The following is a 22,860-nucleotide window of genomic DNA, read 5'->3' as shown; positions in this document are numbered from 1 at the left end:
TAGCTTGATTTTTAAATCATTTTGATACAAAATAAATATTTCAATATCTTTTTCCACAAACATCTTGTGCATCCTCTGTGGCTCACAACCTACTTTGCAGACCATTGCTTTAAATATATGGATTGAGGCATGGTGTTTTTCCAAGGCAAAGAAATGTTGATTGCCTAGTATGTTAGGGACGGTTCTTTTGCTTTCTGGTTAAATAAGTAAGACTTGATTAGCATAATCAAACTTATTAAAGAAGCTATTATAGCATCTCTAAAAAATCTAGGAAGTGTTTTTAAATCAAACCTCAAAAAGGGTGGGGCATAGGATGGATTATTTGATTGTGGGCCTTCTTTCATCCCAATGCTATTCATGTTTTCCCACTACCAACAGAATCTAGTCCTAACAACTCCATTAGAATTCCAAGTCTGTGAGAACAGGAATGTGATTGGCCCAATTTGGATCTTGTAGGCATTCCTGGTCTAATATCGAGAGGAGGGTCATATGGCAGAAACATAACTGCTAATAGTTTAATGAGGAACACAGAGTGCAGATCTCAGAGAAAAGGGGCTAGTCAATCCAGCCAAATTTGAGTCCCCCATGTCAAGTCTGGTTATGGGAATATGCGGGATATGTGGCACACAGAGTGAGTGATGTAGTCTGGCTAGAGAAAAGGGTTCATGTAACTTAGCAATAGAAATTAATCAAGACAGATAGATTAGGACTATATTTAATGGGGACCAGGCATGGGAAAATGGAACTCATAAGAAGACACTTCAAAGTACATAGTTGAGAAGTAATATTATTGTATCAGTCAGAATTTTATTAGGAACCAATTGAACCAATTCAATTGAAAATAATTGAAAGAAGAGATTATTTACAAAAATGTGGACAGGATTAAGGGAAAAACACAGATGCCAGCAACATTAGACCTGGAGAAGAAAGAGGGAAAACAATTGCCAGAACTTGAAGAGAGCTTTCATCCCAATGCTATTGGGAGACTGCCATCCTACTTGCCCTTTGAGAAATACAACTACTACCAAACCACAGCCAGCCCTTGGTAGTGGCCAGGATAAAAGATATGGTCACCTCTCTGTCCTATTGATTCCTGATCTCCTGTTGGTGACTCTCAGTGCAAACCAAAAGAAGCTAAAGAACATCATAATTGGTTGACGTTATCTGCAGAGGTTAAATTTGCAGAGTACAGGGGAAATGTGCAGAAAAGGTAAAACAATTGCAAAGGAGCAAACAGACTTTCCATCCAGCTCAAGGATCAAAGTACTATTTTAAGAAGATTTAGTGTTTTAACATTGACTAAAAAGTATTGTAGAGGAGAGATCATAGTTAGAAAGAAATAAGAATTTAAAAAGAGATTGGATTAGTAGCTGATTGGATATGGTAAGAATCAGAAAGAGAGAAAGGTCCAGAAGTCTCTTTAAAGTAAATTATTTCCTTCAAAGTACCTGTAATGGTTAATACTGAGTGTCAACATGATTGGATTGAAGGATGCAAAGTATTGATCCTGGGTGTGATTGTGAGGTTGTTGCCAAAGGACTTAACATTTGAGTCAGTGGACTGGGAAAGACACAGCCACCCTTAACCTAGGTGGACACCATCTAATCAGCTGTCAGCTCAGCTAGAAATATAAAGCAGGCAGAAAAACATGAAAAGATTAGACTGTCTTGCTGCTTCCTGCCCTCGAACATCGGACTCCAAGTTCTTCAGTTTTGGGACTTGGACTGGCTTTCCTTGCTGCTCATCTTGCAGACAGCCTATTGTGGGACCTTGTGATGGTGTGAGTTAATACTTAATAAACTCCCCTTTCTATCTATCTATCTATCTATCTATCTATCTATCTATCTATCTATCTATCTATCTATCTATCTATCTATCTATCCATCCATCCAATTAGTTCTGTCCCTCTAGAGAACACTTACTAATACACTCAGACAGAAACAAAGTAGAAAGCTATAAAGTCAGCGTGTGGGGGTGGTGGCGACAAGATCCCAGTTAGATGACCACTGAAATCATTTCCAATTTTATAATTTAATAAATAAAGAAAATCCTGTTTGATGCTGTGTAGGTTTTTAAATTTCTGCACTAACATGTCAATAATAGAATACGCAATACTGATTATCAGCCTAGGACTGACCCTGGCTTTGATCTTCCCTGGACCAGTTCTTTGAGACTACATCCAGTCTGATTCCATGTAGCAAAATGTGTTATGGTATTTTCCACAAATGAGCTCTCTTTTTCTGAAGGATAGTAGTAATATTAGAAGAACAAATAGCATAAAATAGACACCCTTTCTCATACTGTAGATTTAGCCTATTTTTTATCTTTCTATTATGAAAATTATTTTACCTACAAGACTGGTTTCCTAATACGATTTGATTGCATCATTTTTGCAAGGCTGTTCTTGTCTTCTACCAATCATCTGTTAAATGCCACACACTCTTATCAATGAGATTTATATTTGGGGGTGTGATGGGGACAGTGGTAGTGGTTGTATTAGTCCATTCTCACTCTGCCATAAAAAATGTACCTGAGCCTGGGTAATTTATAAAGAAAAGAGGTTTACTTGGCTTACAGTTCCACAGGCTGTACAGGAAACAGTCTTTTGGGGAGGCCTCAGGAAACTTTCATGGCGGAAGGCAAAGAGGAAGCAGGCATGTCTTAATGGTCGGAGCAGGAGGAAGAAGAGATTTGGGGGATGCTACACACTGTTAAACAACCAGACCTCATGAGAACTCACTCACTATCACAAGAATAGTAAGGGTGAAATCCACCCCTATGGTCTAATCACCTCTCAACAGGCCCCTCCTCCAACATAGGTGATTACAATTTGACATGAGAGTTTGGCAAACACAGATCCAAACCAAACCAGTAATTATAGAGCTCTTAGGTATCTTGTGCAGTATCCTAGTTTATTTCTTCTATTGTCAGAAGAAACTTTTAGACATCTCTATCAATTAAGTCCAGTTACACGTGTTTTCTTTTTCTTAAAATAATTTTAAGAGAATTAAGGTCCTTTTGGAACCTCTCCTTAGACTCTGCACAATTAGATCCACAAGGTGAAGCTATCTTTCAAAACCATTTAGGTAGCAGCTGGAAAGAAGGTGAGGAAACCAACATATGGCATTATTTAATGTCACTAGGACTGTGTGGGAAGGAGAGCCCTTTTCATTTTTCTTGGACTTTTGAAATGAGGCCTGAGTTTTATTGAAATCTCCATAAAAAACATCATTAAACCAAAATTCAGGCTCTGTACCTTCCAATAATAGCTGGATGGTTCAGAATAACATATTTGCTAGCTGAAAAGTACCTCTGAATAGCTCATGGCACTGCTGGAAGTCTTGTTCTCCAAACCCATTAAGTTTATGCATTAGAGCACAGAGACAGTGGCAGCTGCCTGACATATCCCATTGTGCTCAAGGACTAGAAAGTGATAAGGTTAATGAGACTTTGTATTGATGTTGAACCATAGAGAGTAAAGCTGGCTATATGTAACCACTGCCTTACAGGTGCTCTAGTGATTTTAAGTGTTAATAAGCTTGCAAGAGTGCAAGGGAAAAAGGTCTATTTTTGATAGAAATATGACCTTTGAAGAAAATATGCTTTAAATATTTGAACTTTTTAATTCTATCAGTTAATAGCATTTTTTGGTAAGATTCTAAGAGCAGTCTTGTTTTTCAATTTAGAGGGTTCGAAAAAATTCTGACTGTTGGATAGAGGCATTTCTTTTTCCCCCAGAGACTGAGGGGCACAAGGTATGTTTGCTACCTATTGTTAGGGCACAGAAATGATCCTTCCTCTGTTCTGGAGTCATAGAATAAAGATAAGCAGTCCAGGTTCAACTTTTCTGTTATCTCTGATTTTCTAAGTGAGTGATGTTTGGGATATTATAAAGTATTGGATAGGGGCAGATTGGTTGATGCAGGTCCCCTTCTGGGAGTTTGACACCCATTTCATTTAGATCTCACATAAACATTTTAATTTTGTGATTTTCATTCCAGCCTGCATCTACATCAGTATTACCTGTTTAGCTTTCTTTAAAATTACAAATATCTGGGTCTCATCCTTTGAGATTCAGTAGGTCCAAGCATCTGTATTTGCATCAGCCCAAAAATCTCCTTAAACTGATAAGCAACTTCAGCAAAGTCTCAGGGTACAAAATCAATGTGCAAAAATCACAAGCGTTCCTATACACCAATAATAAAGAGCCAAATCATAAGTAAACTTCCATTCACAATTGCTACAAAGAAAATAAAATACCTAGGAATACAACTTACAAGGGATGTGAAGGACCTCTTCAAGGAAAACTACAAACCACTGCTCAAGGAAATAAGAGAGGACACAAACAATTGGAAAAATATTCCATGCTCATGGATAGGAAGAATCAATATCGTGAAAATGGCCATACTGCCCAAAGTAATTTATCCAGTCATTGCTATCCCTATCAAGCTACCATTGACTTTCTTCACAGAATTAGGAAAAACTACTTTAAATTTCATATGGAATCAAAAAAGAGCCTATATAGCCAAGACAACCCTAAGCAAAAAGAACAAAGTTGGAGGTATCATACTACCTGACTTCAAACTATACTACAAGGCTACAATAACCAAAACAGCATGGTACTGGTACCAAAACAGATATATAGACCAATGGTGTACAGTTATTAATTATGTAGATGAGAAAAATGATATCCATAAAGGCACATTGATTATTTTTAAGGACACACTGCTAGGGGAAGAGTTATAATTCAGCTGAAGCCTGCATAATTCCAAAGTCCACGTGATTCCAGTATGCACTGATTCTTTCTTCTGCTACCAACCTTTTGAACCAGGGCAAGTTCAAGGGAAATGCAACTGGCTTTGTGTCAGGACTCTGACATTTAGAAGGTATACACATTTTAATTTATAATTTGAAATAACTGTGCAGCTTTAAAAATTACACATTTCCAAGTTGATAGCATATGCACTCCTTCCAGAAACACTCCAGAAATATCATTAGGTAAGCCTCATACTAGTTAGTGCTAGTAAGAACCTACATTAAGGACTTCGTATTTCTAGCCACTCTTTTAGGTGCTCTGCACATATTAACAAACTTGCTCTTTGTAGCCAGACTATAAGATGGTCACTGAAATTGTCTCATTTTACAAATGGAAACACTGGAATCCTCTGAGTTTAACAAATGTGCCTATCTCATGGCTACTAGTGGCAAACCTGGCATTGAAACAATTTGTCTTGTTCAGAGCCCAAGTTTGCAACTGCTACCCCAGGGACTAGTAAACTTTCTGTAAAGGGCCAGATAATAAATATTGTAGACTTTGTCAACACACGGTCTCTGCCATTATAGCATGAAAACAGCCAGAGATAATACACAAATGAATGAGGGTGGCTATATTCCAACAGCACACTGAATAGCATACTATGGACACTGAGATTTGATTGTCATAATTTTCATGTCACAAAATTCTATTTTTAGTTTGTTTTTTTTCAACCATTTAAAAATGTAATAATTGTTCTTAGCTTGTGGGCTATGAAAATACAGGCAGCAGACAGAATTTGACCTGTGGGCCATGTGGGCCATGGTGTACCAACACCTGGACTACACTCTACTGCCACTTCTTCTTGATAAAGTTCCAGGGGCTATTGTGTTTGGAGAGAAACACTGACTACTTTTGCTTTAACATTCAACTTATTAAACTTACAAATCATTAGGAAATTCTCCTATATCTCTAGGTACCACTTACATTTTTAATGAATCAAAATAAACATTTAGAAATCCAATTCACTAACCATCCAAAAGTTAATTACAATATAGGCAAGTTTTGAATTTTAATAAAAATAGGAATCTGATATAAAAGATCTTTTAAATGCTGACACTCCTTAAAATAGATCAAATATATACAGAATAAATGACCACAAATCTTATTATTACACCAACACTTAAACCATTACAAAGACATTGACACCCTGGATTTGTGGGTTTACAAAATTAGCATTTATATTCATCCCCTTCCAAAAATAACCTTAATAGACCCCCAAATATTAATATTCTCTCAAGCCATGATTGTATGTTCCTATTTAACTAATGAATTATTGATCTGAAAACAAGACATGGTTCCATCCTATGGGGATTCAGTACCAAGTCTGCACTGATTGGTCTGGCTTTCTCCTTTGAGTAAAAGATCATGAGCTATTTCATGAGACTTTGGAATATCATTTTTTTGTGTGTGTGTGCCTTCCCTGTTTTACTCTCTTATCCATCAAGTCATGGCTACAGATATCTCAGATAGTTTTTTATTTCATCATAAATTAGTAGAGTCATACAAATATTTCCCTTCCAAAGTAGACTAGACTGTATACAGTTAACTCACTTTTGTGGAAATTTGGTTAAACTACTATCTTGGAATCCACCACTAAACCCTGTTTCTACCTGATAGTTTTTGTGATTATCTCTGCTGACCACTCTCCAGTTTATAATAGAATTATTGGTTTTCTGGTTCAGATTGGCTTACTCATGACTCTTCCTCTCTATCACACAGTTAACAAACACTAAATGTCGATTGTCATGCATATTGTTAACAAAAACCAACAAAACCCTGAAAACAGCACACTCAGATATGCCAGTCTGCTCACATGTGAAAACCAGTTTCAAAAATGCATTAAACTTACTCTTCTTTTGCATACAACCTTCTGCTCTTTACATTTATATAGTTTTCATCCTTATGGAGTATCTTTATAGTCTGAATTTGTTTCAATTCATTGGGTCTTTCAACCTTGGCACTGTTGAAATTTTAGATGGCAAATTCTTTTTTTTGATGAGGGCTGTACTGTGCATTGTTGGATGTTTAACAGTGTCCCTGACCTCTACTCATTAGGTACCAGTAGCATTCCCCCTAATTGTGACAATCAAAAATGTCTTCAGATATTGCCAATGTCTCCTGGGTGCCGAAATTGTCCCTGCTTAACAAACCATTGTAACTGAATACCAACATTTTTCTTATTTTGATGCTTAAGAGATCACAAGATGGCCAACAATAGTTTTTGTATTTGGCCCTATTGTTATTTCAGCATGATCATGTCATGTTTTGAAATTACACTTGCTTTCTGGAACCAAGGAGCTATTTCCTCTTCGTATTTTCCTGCCCTTCTCCCATAATGAGTTCCAAATCTGGGGGCTTAAAGTACACATTAGAGTGAGTAGGTTGAATCCATTGACAGCAAAGCCACTGGAATAATCAAACTGGAAAATATATTTAAAGTCTTAAGTCCATAATGATGTTTACAAAATAAAAGTTAAAAATTGATAAATATTTTAACATTTTATTATATATTTTTAATTTTCTTTTTTCTATATGCCTAGTTATATTTTAACCTTTTCCAAATTATAATTGTGCCACCCTTTCTCTTATGGCCCTATTTTTCAGTCAGTTGGCAGATAAAAATAATTGGTTATTTACCATCTAACTGTGAGGCATATCATGAATGGAGCAAGGGTTCTCAACCACGTCTCCTTAGTTTGGGAGGGAAGGTAGCTGAAGCACAGGTATCTGTATTTTGAATACTGAATTGCAAATAATTTGCAGGCAAACTATTTAGCATTGCTTCCCAGTGGAACCGAACTTTCTGATTAATGTTCTGTATAACTTTGTTGCCTTTGACTTTATTGTAAATAAAATATAGACACAAATAACTGTCTACATATCAGGGTCTTCAATGTGGCTTATAACTACAGTCATGTCACTCATTAATTAAAAAGAACTTCCACGTTACCACATTGTTAACTGCAGTTGAGCCAAAATCTTGTGTAGATAAGAATTAGATATGACGATTTAAAAAATATATATTTGTGTGGGTCCTTATCTTCACAAATTCTAACTAAGTTGATTAAGAGCTTAGATTTCTGGTGAGCATTCCAGACATATTAATGCAGGGGATCTGGGACCTGTGAAACACAGAAAAACAGAAAACTGTCTTGTGGAATAATGCATAAATAACTAAATCTGGCATTTAAGCAGTTCCAGTGATCTGTCTCCAGCCTACCAATCTAATTCCATCAGAGACAAATGACAAGTTGTCTGAATTCTCACAGGATCAGTGAGATCTAAGTCATCCTAAGTATTCTTTATTCAATGATGGCGGTGAAGTTTGGCTAAACCTGAGCAGGACCTGTATGACAGATTTTCCTTAAAAATGTGAATATTAAAAGATAAAAGATGAAACCACATTTAGCAGATCATAACTTGGTCTATGTTATCAGCCAGGAACAATTGACATCACTATTTTCTTTCTTTTGTTAGCATTTAAAAATATAGCATGCAAAGGCTGGGCGCGGTGGCTCACGCCTGTAATCTCAGCACTTTGGGAGGCCGAGGTGGGTGGATCATGAGGTCAAGAGATCGAGAACATCCTGGCTAACACGGTGAAACCCCGTATCTACTGAAAATACAAAAAAATTAGCCAGGCGTGTTGGCACGCACCTGTAGTCCCAGCTACTTGGGAGAGTGAAGCAGGAGAATGGCCTGAAGCCAGGAGGCAGAGGTTGCAGTAAGCTGATATTGCACCACTGCACTCCAGCCTGGGTGACAAAGCGAGACTCCGTCTCAAAAAAAAAAAAAAATATATATATATATATATTATATATATATATATATAATATATATATATACTTTATGTGTATACACACACACACACATATATATATGTAGCATGCAAAAAGAAAAGTGCAATGAATTATCATCATGAAAAATCAAGGTAATTTCTGCCTAGTTCAAGATGTGAACTCTGAAACAATCTCAAAAGCTTCATCATAGCTTTCTCAGTTACTACTGCCTCTCTCCCTCTCAAATGTAATTACTGCGTTACTTTTATGATATTTGCTTCCTTGTTATGCTTTACCACATGTTCATGCATCCTTAAATACTCAGGCTGCCATAACAATTTACCATAGATTGGGTGGCTGAAACACCTGGAATTTATTTGCTCACAACTCTGGAGATCTGAAGTCTAAGGTCAAGGTGCTAACGAGATCAGTAGCTGGTGAGGGCCCCGTCCTTGGGTGCAGATGTCCAACTTCTTTTTTTGTTCTCACGTGGTCTTTCCTGGGCCTGTGCTCACAGAGAGCACTGTAGTGTCTCTTCTTATAAAACCCTCAATCCCATCACGAGGGTTCCAATCCCATGATCTCATTTAAACCCAATTATCTCCAAATGCCTCATCTTGAAGTACCATCACATTGAGGGTTAGAGGGCTTTAACAAATGACTTTTGGAGTAACACAATTTAGTCCATAGCAATAAGTTTATTTTCACTTTTCTTGAAATTCATGCAAATTAATTTATATAATATACTTGTGTCCGGTTTTTACTCAGTATTATGTTTGTAAGATTCATTATATTCTTGTAATAACTCATTTATTCTCAATGCTGTATAGTATTTCAATGCTGTATGGTATTTGAATGCTTTTAAGGAGACCAAAGAAAAATAATGGGAATCTTGAGGTTAAACTCCCGAGGTAGTTGTAGAAGGTCTTTATATTAACTGAATATCAACTGTTTATGAGTTATATATTATAAGTATCTTTGTATTCATACAGCATTGTATAAAACATAAATATTCCACAATTTACTTATTCCTTTTGCTACTAAGAGATGATAGTTTTTTTTGTTTTGTTTTATTTTGTTTTTTTTGTTTTGCATGTGTGTGGTTTCTCCCCAGTTTCTGGTTATTACCAGTAATAGTGCTGTGAACATACTTATACATGTATCTTGCTGTAAAAATGTGCATTTTCCTTTACTGTATATATCTCTAGGTGGAAATACTAAATTATATGGCAGTTTTATTTCCAACTTCAGTAGATAATTTCAAACTATTTTCTCAAATGGTTTTTTAGACTAATTTACATTCCTTCCAGCAGCTTATGAGATTTTCCATTGCTCCACATCCTCACTACACTTGATATTGACAGTCATATTTTATTTTAGCTACCCCAGGCTTTAATTTTCCTTTCCCTAATGACTAATGCACTTGAAAATCTTTTATAAGTTTTGTGGCCATTTGAATATGGCTTATATCCGGGGATATAGTAATAAGACAAATATTACCTGTTTAAGTCTTTTGCTTATTTTTCTTAGGTTTTGTTTCTTTTTATTTATTGATGTGTAGGAGATCTTCATATTTTCTAAATATCAACCACTTGTGCATTATAAATATATTTGTCCAGCCTTTGGCTTGCCTTTTCACTCTCTTAGTGATGTCTTTTGAGAAACAGAATTGATCAATTTTAGTATTGTCTGATTTATCATTATTTCCTCTATGGTTAATATTTTTTATGTCTTTCTTTACACATCTTTCTTTACATAAAATCATGAGGATATTCTATAAATAATATCTTCCAGTAGCTTTATAATCTTGCCTTTGACATTTGCATTAATAATATAACTGCAATTGATTTTGTTTATGGTTTATGTCAAGCTTCAGTGTTTTTCCTTATGGATTTTAACTTGGTCCAGCACCATTCTATACACTTCAGTCTTATTTTTTTCTTAAATTAAGTATCCCTAAATATGTGTTTCGTTTTCTGGACTAATTTCTATTCCATTGTTCTACTTGTTCTTCTGTGCACCAATGCTATCCTTTATTTATTATAGTAGTTTTATGAGAAGACTTGATTTCTAGTAGAGCAAGCAAATTCATATTTTCTTCATTAAGAGAATCTTGATGTTTAACAAATAATTTTATGTAAATATTATACTCTACTTATTAATTTATATCCAAAATAAATCTTCTGAGATTTTGATTGGTGTTGCATTGAACTGTAGATAAGTTAAGGAAAAGTTGAAATCTATAATTTATCTTCCAAGTCATGAACACAGAATACTTATCCACTTATTTTTTTCTTCCTAATTTCTCTCAATAATGTCTATTACTTCCTATGGCGAGATCTTGCATATTATCCATGAGATTTATTTTCAGCATTTAATATTTTTGAGGTCACTGCCAAATTTTTTGAAATTACATTTAATTTTCAAACTTCTGTTTAAAATTCTCACATATAAAAGCATATATATGCTCATATGTAAAATCACAACCAATTTTTGTACTATAAGATGATAACCAGCAAATTTGCTGAAATCACTAATTAACTGTAGTCATTTTAGATAGTTATTTATTTATGCATTTATTTATTTATTTTTACTTTAAGTTCTAGAATACATGTGCAGAATGTGCAGGTTTGTTACATAGGTATAATTGTGCCATGGTGGTTTGCTGCACCTGTCAACCCGTCATCTAGGTTTTAAGCCCCACATGCATTAGACATTTGTCCTAATGCTCTCCTTCCCCTTGGTCCCCACCCCCTGACAGACCCCAGTGTGTGTTGTTACACTCACTGTGTCCATATGTTCTCATTGTTCAACTCCCACTAATGAGTAAGAATATGTGGTGTTTGGTTTTCTGTTCCTATGTTAGGTTGCTGAGAATGATGGCTTCCAGCTTCATCCCTGTCCCTGCAAAGGACATGATCTTGTCCCTTTTTATGGCTGTATAGTATTCCACGGTGTATATGTGCCACATTTTCTTCATCCAGTCTATCATTGATGGGCATTTAGGTTGGTTCCAAGTCTTTTCTATTGTAAATAGTGATGCAAGAAACATATATGTGCTTGTATCTTTATAGTAGAATGATTTATAATCCTTTGGGTACATACCCAGTAATGGGATTACTGGGTCAAAAGGTATTTCTGGTTCTAGACCCTTGAGGAATTGCCAGTGTCTTTCACAATGGTTGAACTAATTTATACTCCCACCATACCATAGTCATAGTAGTGAATCATGAGAGTACTATTTTTTTGTTTCTAATTCACACACACGCGCACACACACGCACACACACACATATATATACTATTATAATACCCATACTATTAAATATCAAACAGGAAACTGAGACTCAGAGCTGCAAAGTAACTTCTCTAAGATTACTGACCTTTTAAATAATGGAAATAGAAAACCCAGATTCTTTTTCTTGCCCTCATTAGAAACAGTTATACATTTGTCAATATTTGCTCTTATTCTCATGTTTAACGTGTGAGCAAGTCATCTCTCACAATTAAATATTCAAGTGCTTTACATTAGAAACCATGTTTCATTTTTTTTAAAAATACACTGACTCTTTTAGCAGAGTATTAAATACATTTAAGGTATCTATTAAATAATTACTGATATATTCCTAAAAGATAGCTTTTAATATTTTCTTGGATAATGACTGAAATTTATTTTAGAGTTTTCTCTTTTAAAGCTATAACATAAGCAATCCAATTCCATAGTTGTGGTTTTATATTATTTGCCACATTAATACGCATATTTTTTCTTTAACATTATTGTTATCAGGGCAGCAATGACAATTTTATACAACATGATTTTCCAAATTTAAAAGTGTATTGTTGCCATAATAAAAGGTTTTGGACAGGTTCAGACTTGTTTGATAAACTGTGGATCTTTTAAGTAGATCAGAGAAAAACAATGGGAAACCTGAGGTTAAAAACACTCGGAGGAAAGCAGAATTCTAGGTAGATTGGGCAAAGATGAGTAACAAAGACTACATCTGAGAGTTCTCTGTGGCTTCCAGTGTAAGGACATGAAATTTTATTTAGCCCTAGACCCTGAAACTGTGTTTCTCAAACCTCCAATTCCCAAAATGCTCCGAAGAATCTCTACTTTGAGAAGATGATTATATTTATAAGATTAATTGGGTTATTAGAGTCTCAGCAGCTCCATTTTGGAATGCCAAAATAGTTTTGAGGAGCAGAACAAATTTATCTTTAGGATAGAGAAAGAGAAATGTATTGGAGTTTAATATTTCAAACCAGACCTATACATGTGCATTTAGCAACCTATAGTCACCTACATCCCCTGGCAACCTAGTGACCACAGGCAGAGAAGAGAAGCCCTACACATTCAGACATAATTATAGATAAAATCTCCTTTTCCTTCAGGTACTCCCTGAGGAAAAAATACGCATTTCCATCAAAAGAAAACCTGGCTCCATGCTAATTAAGCAAATGTCATAAGACAACTGGAATCTGAAGCACTCTGCAAAAGTAACATAGAAAAACATAGTATATATAGGGTTTGGTATTATCCATGGTTTCAGGCATCCACTGGAATTCTTGGGACACATTCCCCTTTGATTATGGCGGTCTATAGTATACCACTTGCGGAGGAATCCTCAACTGTTCCTATTCCAATCGGGTGTTCTCTTTCCCATTATTTAAAAGGTCTATAATCTTACAGAAGTTACTTTGCAGATCTTAGCCTCAGTTTCCTGTTTAATTTTAATAGTATGTGTATTATAATAGTATATACAAAGCCTTAGAAAGGGTGAGATTTGATGTAGAGATATTTATATGTTTGCGTGTGATCCTTAGCAGAGTGGCTGCATTGCAGTAAGTTAACACTCATCTTTACAAATAAGACTATGTAATAATGAAATTGATTGATTTAGAGCACACAGAAAAATGAGCGTCCATTAAAGTCTTGTGCCCTAATAATAGCTAGCGTATTTAAAAATGTCAGGGATTTTTCTAAGAGCTTTCTGACCCTTAATTAGCTCATTTCATTGTTAGAACAAACAATAAAAGGTTAGTACTATCTTAATATCCACAGTACAACTGACAAAATGAGGTAGAGAGTAGCTCACCCAAGGTAGCTTGCCCAAGGTTAGTGGTAAATTTGGAAGCAGACTTACACAGGCTGTTGCCAAAGCCTGTGCATTTGACCTGTTCTGTCTTCTTATTTGAGATGAATGTATATATATGATTGTCCACTAATGTATTCTTCTTAGGATGATAAGATTAATAATTTTTTTTTAATTTTGACATTTGGGATATAGTTCAGACTATGTTTTATGTATATTGCAGAGATAAAATGCTTCAAAATTCCATGGACCATTATTAATAAGCATTAACTGCATGGCTTCCTTAGCTGGAATAATCAGATATTAAGATCTACTTATACTGTCTCATCACCCCAGCTGAAGATACCTCTAACATTTTGTGATACAGGTAAAATTATAATACCTCCTTATTATAGCGTGATGCTTTGTTGAACTCTAGGGTTGTGTGCCCTGGGTACATTATGTTACAATCTAGGTATTTCTCCCCTTTCATCAATATTTTTGTAAAGTACAATTAGGTTTACATGGGCAGCAGAAGCACTTTGAATTTAAAAACATCATGAAACTGCAGCTTAAACGTAAGGACTAAGTAGAGGGCATACTTTCAAAAATACGTGTCTATATAAATAGAAAGTGATGATTAAAATTTTATCAGTCCCATATGGCACCCATGTAAATAAATACTATTGTTTATGTATCATATTTTAGCATCAACTGTTGTAACTACCATCCATTTTTCTTCAATCCTAAGAATCACAGAACACTCTAAGCGTACTGGGCCTGAGGCAAAGGTCCACTTACTCTTGGTATAGAAAGAGCTGCTTTCTATCTGTTCCGATCTTGCCAAAGCTTGCTCAAATCCTTCTTTCCTATGCTTGTCCTATAAAATCCCATGATTCTAATGGAAACTCCATTTTCACCAGTGGACAAATGTAGATCTGTAGTTTTCAGCTCATCAGATTTCCCTTGGAGAAACGAAGAGAAACAGCCAGATGAGAACATAGGCATATTGTTTATAGCTTGTGAAAATGATCCAGTTACTCCAAGCTTCTGTAATTTATGTTTTAAATGATGATGAAATGAGCAAAAAGAGTAAGGGAAGGTACAGAGACCTATTTAAGATGGTTATTGAATTTAGATGGTTTATTAAATGGAAATATTTAAGAATCTGTTTTCCAAGAATGCTAAATTTAGTTTAGAAGCATTAGGTCATTTATAAACTTTGATCATATCAAAAGAATTATTACTCCTGAAGATTTGAAATTAGATATGAATGATGCCTTTATGCCTGACAACTCAGCAAACAGTATAGTGATTAGAACACAATCAGCAATATACATTTATTTTACAAAGAGAAATAAATCCTTTATTTGAATTCAACTAATAGTGCATATATGAGTCTATAATTCTAAAATTGGCTGCCAGGCTGGTCTGAGGCAGTGATGTTTACAACTAATTGATCATAACCAGTTATAGATTCCTTTATTCCTTCTCCACTCCCACTGCTTCACCTGACTAGCCTTTTAAAAAAATAAAACCAATAAATAAATTTGGCTGCCAGAATTTCTACCATGCCTTCTGGCTGAAGTCTTCTCAATATGGAGTAGCTATGGCAAGCATGTGTTTCAGTGATGAGGCAATGCCCAGCTCTGTAGGACTCCTTCGCAGTGCAGTCTCTCTTCTCTGAATCCTCTCAGGTAAGGTAAGCTCTCTTTCTACTGTGCACTTACCTCTCATGTCTGGGCCCCACTTCAAACCTACCCCCAAGAGAATGGAGTCTCTAGGTCAAGGAGAAATTAGTTTCTGTCTATGAAGGCCATACTATGAGGGAGAAATACAAGATGTATATGATATTTTACAGTGACATTGGAAAATGTGACAATGTTGATTTTTTTTTTTTTTTTTTGAGACAAGTCTTATATTGCCCAGGCTGGACTGCAGTGGTACTAGCTCGGTTCACTGCAACGTCTACCTTCCAAGCTCAAGCAATCCTCCCACCTCAGCCTGTTGAGTAGTTGGGACTACAGGTGCATATCACCACACTTGGCTAATTTTTGTATGTTTTGTAGAGATGTGGTTTTTCACCATGTTGCCCATGGTGAGCCACTGCACCCAGCTGACAATGTTAAAGTTTATCAGAACCCTGTGAGCATGGAAAACAGTGAAGGTTAGAAATCCCCCCTGACCTTTTTTGTTACAGGAAATTATCTTGCTAAGGATCACTGTGCCCCATATAACTTAGATATTACTCATTGATGACCCTTGTGTGCCTATGACAAGGAGAACCACAGACCCTCCAAATTCCCATAATTTGCTCATAGTTAGATGAAATGCTTTACCCAATTGATCAGTTGCAACAAAATGCTTGTTAACACAACTTTGGTTAAGTTTTTCTTCTTCCCGCAAGTCCTTGAACTTGGGCTCACCGTCCACTTGTGCCAGCATATAGCCCTTTCATAAGAATCCCACCTGAAAACAGTCACACCTCAGGGTGAACATCTTGTTATCTACTATCCTATCATACTAGCATTTTTCCACAGCCTGTTCTTTCCAGCCTTATTTACTCCTTCCTACACAAGCAAATCTCTTTTTGACTAACCCCTGAGATGGGGATCTTCTGGTTAACTTTCTTTCTATCGCAATCCTCCCTTTCAGCTTTGCAATAATCCTTTTGGATAATGTCTCTCATTACTAAGTCTGGATTCGTTTTTATTTGACACAGTGTTCGTTTCTAGGCTCATGGGTAGAGGGCCAGCATTTCACTTATGTTTTGTTTTTTAAGAAAAAGTCTTAATTCTTTGTAATTTAATATGAAAGACTTTATGAGGACCTTTATAGTTTGTGAAATTCCTCATTTTCAGCCTGGCAGTGGTTTCAAAGTAAACTAGGTGAATTTTCTATCGCATTGCAGTCATTTTTAAGAAAAGCTTTTCACTAATGGCCTCAGTGGGACACTAGATATTTCTATTTCTTATCAGTAATCATTAGAAATATAACCAGTGTTGTCTCGTGGCCCTCTGAAAATTCTCTATGATCCTTCACTGAGGAGATGAGTTTGTAGAAGCGGTAAGTAATGAAATAAAGAAATTTAAAAGTGGCCGGACGCAGTGGCTCATGCCTGTAACCCCAGCACTTTGCGAGGCCAAGGCAGGCGGATCACCTGAGGTCGGGAAGTCGAGACCAGCCTGACCAACATGGAGAAACCCCATCTCTACTAAAAATACAAAATTAGCTGGGCGCGGTGGCAGGCGCCTGTAATCCCAGCTACTTGGGAGGCTGAGGCAGGAGAATCGCTTGAACCCGGGAGGAAGAGATTGCCGTGAGCCCAGATCCCGCCATTGCACTCCAACGTGGGCAACAGGAGCGAAACTCCATCTCAGAAAAAAAAAAGAAAAATAGAAAAAAAAGGAAAAGAAAAAGAGAAAGAAAGAAAGAAAGAAAGAAAGAAAGAAAGAAAGAAAGAAAGAAAGAAAGAGAGAGAAAGGGAGGGAGGGAGAGGGAGAGAGAGAGACAGAGAAAGAAAGAAAGAAAGAAAGAAAGAAAGAAAGAAAGAAAGAAAGAAAGAAAAGAAAGAGAAAGAGAAAGAAAGAAACTTAAAAGTAATGGCTTTGATTCCATAGTTACAGCATTGTTTTTGGAGTTTCTCTAGGATATAAACTTCTGTAGAATTAAAAGCAATGCAGAAAAAAAGTCCCTTTTCTAAGAAGAAACTGATTATGCTAATCACAGGCTATAATAGAATATTCTGTCTTATCATTTTCAAAAGCTATTGACAGCTGAAATCTACAATTAGGATGGGTCCTGTGGCATATATGGCAGTGCTTCTCACAGGCTCTGTCCCAGATTGCCTGAATCAGAAACCTTTTCGATGTGTTCTAATTATCCATATTTTCAACAACCCTCATAGGTAATTCTTACCATGGTAACATTTATACACCATTGACAGGCGATCATGGCATTAGTAGAATATTAGAGAGGAAAATAAGCATATAGTTTGCTTCGCATAGAATCTGATGAAATTTATTATTTCCCCAGAAAAATGCACCCCAAAACCTACATATAATTTTACATAAAATTCTGTGGCATTCAAAGATCTTCTGAAGGCTGAAGCCTAGATTTGCTGTTCCCAAGTTAAGAACACCTGTTTCATCTATTCTGTATGTATAGTAAAGATGAAGAAACTGTAGCCTGGTGTGTTAATATTCTGACCAAGATCACACATACAGACTACATACATTTTCAGTTTTTAACAATTTAAAAGTTAAATTTCCTAGGTTTTGGGCAAGCAAAAGAAATGATTTTCAAATAATTTATTCTAAGATAACTTTTTTCTTCTAATGCAAACTTAAAATCACAGTCAGTAAATTCAGTTTGTGAATTCAATTTGAGAGTAAATTAGCTTTTCTTCCTAAAAATAATTCTTATTTATGGAGCTACTTACTACTGACTTTGAAGCCACTAGAATTAATTCTGCTTGTTACATTGCATTTTAGTATCAATATAAAATGCACTGATATGTATTGAAAGTTCTATTTTGTATTCTGGGTATTGTAGGAATTAAAATATCATGCTAAATTCAGTTTTCTGGAATTAGAATGCAAAAATAAATATTATAATTCCAGGCATTTCTTTATAATCATATATATATGTGTGTGTGTGTGTGTGTGTGTGTGTGTGTGTGTGTGTGTGTGTGTGTGTAGATTCCTCTTACTTTCCTCTCTTTACGGAATTCATTTCATTAAAAACATTCAACCTTAAAAAGATGTGATGGTAAATATCTTTAGTCATGTTAAGGAAAGTACTCCTAAAAATTCAGAAGCAAGGAAAAAACGTAATTACATGTAAATGAGGAAAATGTATGAACGGATATGGAGTAACTTTCAAAAGAGGAAAGCCAGTGTAGGGCACATCAATGAATCAGATAAATCACTAGATAGATTTTCTTATGGGAAGAGAGAAACAAGGAGAGAGAGAAAAACAAACAGGCAAATTGGAGAAACAATGCCCACAAAGCAGACATTTCCACCTTGCACTGAGGTTGCTTCAATCGTTATTTGTTTGGGAGATCCCTATATGCCTGCATTTTCCCACAAATTACTTTAAATTATGTTCCAAATTTAAATTGGGCTAAATATTGGTAATAGCTGTGTACACCTGTGCTTCACTGTTGGATGTTCCTGCTCTGATGTGCTTTATAAGCATTTACAGCTTTAATGAGCCTGTTTATTTGTAATTGGTCCCTATAGGAACCTGCTGCTGCTTTTCATCCAATTTGAGTTATTTTCAGTTATTCTCTGGAGATGTCATTTGAAATAAAATATATGAAGTTGCTGGTGATCCTGGAGAAAGATGTTTCATATCAGGCATTTTAAAAAGGATAGATAAATAACCATACTCTAATCTTGCCTTCAAGGTTTCACAATTGCTATTTCCCACACTGCTGATCTCATTCTTAACCGACCACCTCTAACCTATTTCCCAAAAGAGGCAGTGTGAGGATCTAATTCAAGAACATCTCTTATTATCTTTCACCTCAGCTTCCTCAACATTGGATATTGGGAAGGTCAGTCTTACTGCACCTCAGTTCAGTTATCTGTTAAAATGGAAAAAAAGTAGACCTTCTAACCTCATGTGATGATTGTGAGGGTGAAATGAGATAAGTAAAAAGAGGTAACAGATCTTTTTATTTTGGAAATTGACATACAAGCATCTTTTGAAACCCAAGCCTATTTTAGGTTCTTAAAGGTGCTCAGGATTCCTCACCTTATTTTAGTGCAGAGAACCTCTTTTGTTCAATCAGATAAAAGCTATAAATTCTGATTGCTTTGGACTTTGTCTTTCTCTCTCATATTTACTTTGATTAGCACAGTCTTTCTTTTGGGCCAGTGATAAGATTTTCATCTGTGTTTGTTTGTTATGAGACTTTAATGTGGTTTTCTCTTGGGGCTTTTTTGATTCTTTATTTCCATGGCTGTCCCTTTTTAGGCAACACTGTTTAATCTCATTGTTCTAGTCAAACATTTTTGAATTTGTGATCTAGTTTTCTTATATTTCCATTTTCTTCTGATCATTCTGCTATGTTTTCTTCCAAAATGAGATCTTTGTTTATTTGTTTTTGTTTACTGTATTTCTTTCTTACTTTATTTCTTATTCCATTTTCCTTTTAATGAGCTATAATCTTTATTAAGGATAGCATATTGCTGGGCTATATTTTTCATTTGTTCATATTAAAGGTGGCCAGCCTTTCACTTAGTCTATCTTGTAAGTAAAGTTCTCTTTACAACAAGTAATTTCCAACTTCTCTGGGTTGTTTGTCTTCCCTTGGAGCTACAGTTAAAGGGGTATTTTGCTTTATCTTTGTAGTGTGAGAGTGTGGAGGAATCTCAATGGACTCTTCTGTTGTTTCTTTTAAGATTCTGGTGAATGTCCTACACCAAGACTTAAGATACCTGTTTCTATGAGGAGAAGAACATTGGGCTTTTAATCCTTACCACATTTCTGTAAGACACACTGGAAAATGTCAAAATTTGTCACTTTTCTTGCTTCGGATGAAATCCTATGTGATATGTAAAATCTTCTGTCTTCAATAAATGGTGTTTGACTTCTCCCCAGAGTACCTACTCATTACCTTAGTCCACTCTCTCCAAATTCAAATGTAATCATGATAATTCTCATGATTGTGCTATTCAGGCATTTGTCTTTCTTTCCTATTACCAATTCTAGAGGTGGTTTTATATGTGTGTATGTGTGTGTGCTGGGCATGGTGTGAAGACTAAGCCAATGTACCAGAACCTTTATTTACCTTTTTGAAGTGAAGTTGTATCCTTTCATTTATAGTTACCACTAGGAATTTCTCACTTTTATGATTTGTTGCTTTATACTCATTTTATTAGGCATTGGGGGAAAAATTCTATGATTTCAGTTTCTTCCACCATCCTTTTTACTCACCAGTGTATTTCTTCGTCTTTTTCTGTATGAATTCACTGATGATGGGAATGAAATTTTATACTCCTTTAATAACTTCTCTAGTGGAATTCTGTGGCTTCCCCTTGACCACACAAAGAGCTTCCAAGCTATGGAAACAGGGAAAGGTAACCCTGGGCCTGCGTGTTCTTTGGTTGGGGTATTTAATCATGTCATACTCTTCTTTTAAGCATATGCTCATGTAGTGCACCAAGGTAGAAGCTCTGATACCGGTTGGGGTTTAGTAAGGAATGTCTTTGGCACCCTTAGATCTAAACTGAATGGAAAGCTGAATGCAAATTTGGGGAAATGAAAGAGAAGACTCTCTTCTCCTTTCCATCTGGGGAAGATGAATTATTACAACCTCAGCTGAGACAGCAGAAGGAACTAAGCATGTTAGTAAATCAACCCATTTTCTCTCATTTTTTTTCTCACTAATATGAAAATAAAATCTTTAGATAAGTTGTGTAAGCAAAGCAGTAGGTTTAAGAGAAAGATCTTTTGGCATCTGGAATTTGTTTTCATTCTAAATTTGATTTGCAATATCACCTAATGTCACATGAGCCAGGTTCTCTAATATTTAAAGCAAATGGTAGAATAAAATCATCAGTATCCCAGCATGAAAAGGTGTTGAGGCATGGTGCTTCTGTTTTCCTTCAGACATGATTAGATGCCTTTATTGTAGTCTTTGCAATCTGCATCTTCTCTCAATTTACTAAGAAGTGTTGATTCTCTAGGAGGAAAATATCATTTCCACAAAACAAAACTTTACGCAGGTGACTTTTTTTAAAAGCTCTGTCAGATTGACAAGTGCTAGAAAATAATAAACCTCATCTATTATCCATTCTTTCTCTTTCTCTACATAATAACAGATTGATGTGATGGAAGGAGGAGTTGAATAATATAGAGAAAGTAGATGCACTTAACATTGTTAACATTGTTCTCTGAAGAATGACTATGCATGTAGTTAAGAATAGCATTTACTCTCCAAAATTATGATTGGCAAAGAGGTTTTATTTTACCCAAAGGTCAACTAAGCATCAAGATTGATTCTCAAGTAAATTTTTTGTACTTGAGTGAATTTTTTAGTACTCTTTACCAAATGCATTTACTGACAAAACCTCATTAACTTAACTTTATTGTGTGAAATATTTCAACTTTAAATTTGTAACATATTGTAATGCATATGTAGAGTCTCTGCTCATGTCTGGGCAACAACTGAACATGAAGCTGCCTCCATGGTAGAAAATAACATTTATACCAGCAAGGAGGTTGAAAATGGAAGACATATATTCCAACAGCACCTTTTTAAATTTTTTCTTCTTTGAGATGGAATTTCGCTCTTGTCACCTAATCTGGAGTGCAATGGCATGATCTCGGCTCATTGCAACCTCCACCTCCTGAGCTCGAGCAATTCTCCTGCCTCAGTCTCCCAAGTAGCTGGGATTACAGGTATATGTCACCACGCCTGATTAATTTTTTTTTTTTTTTATTTTTGGTAGAGATGGGATTTCACCATTTTGGTCAGGCTTGTCTCAAACTCCTGACCTCAGGTAATCCACCCACAGTAAAAGTATCAAACATACTGAGAAAACTGCTCTATAATGGATGCTTCCAAGATGGCCAGTCTACAGCTCCCAGTGAGATCATTGCAGAATATGGGTGATTTCTGCATTTCCAACTGAGGTACATGGTTCATCTCATTGGGACTGGTTGGACAGTGGATGCAGTCCACGGAGGGCAAGCCAAAGCAGGGTGGGGTGTTGCCTCACCTGGGAAACACAAGGGGTTGGGGGATTTCCCTTTCCTAGCCAAGAAAAGCTGTGAGTGACTGTACCTGGAGGAGTGGTACCCTCTGCCCAAATACTGCACTTTTCCCATGGTCTTCACAACCGGCAGACCAGGAGATGACCTCTCGTGCCCAGCTCAGTGGGTCCCATGCCCACAAAACCTTGCTTGCTGCATGGATCCCATGCCCACAGAGTCTTGCTCACTGCTAGCACAGCAGAGATTGACCTGGGATGCGGGAGCTTGGCTAAGGGAGGGGTGTCCACCATTGCTGAGGCTTGAGTAGGCGGTTCTATGCTCACAGTTTAAACAAAGTGGTAGGGAAACTCAAACTGGGCAGAGCCCACCACAGCTCAGCAAGGCCTACTGCCTCTCTAGATTCCACCTCTGGGGGCAGGGCATATCTGAACAAAAGGCAGCAGACAGCTTCTCCAAACTTAAAC

Source organism: Macaca mulatta, chromosome 5 (genome assembly GCF_049350105.2).
Source record: "Macaca mulatta isolate MMU2019108-1 chromosome 5, T2T-MMU8v2.0, whole genome shotgun sequence".
NCBI lineage: Eukaryota > Metazoa > Chordata > Mammalia > Primates > Cercopithecidae > Macaca > Macaca mulatta.
This window is presented reverse-complemented; position numbering follows the sequence as displayed.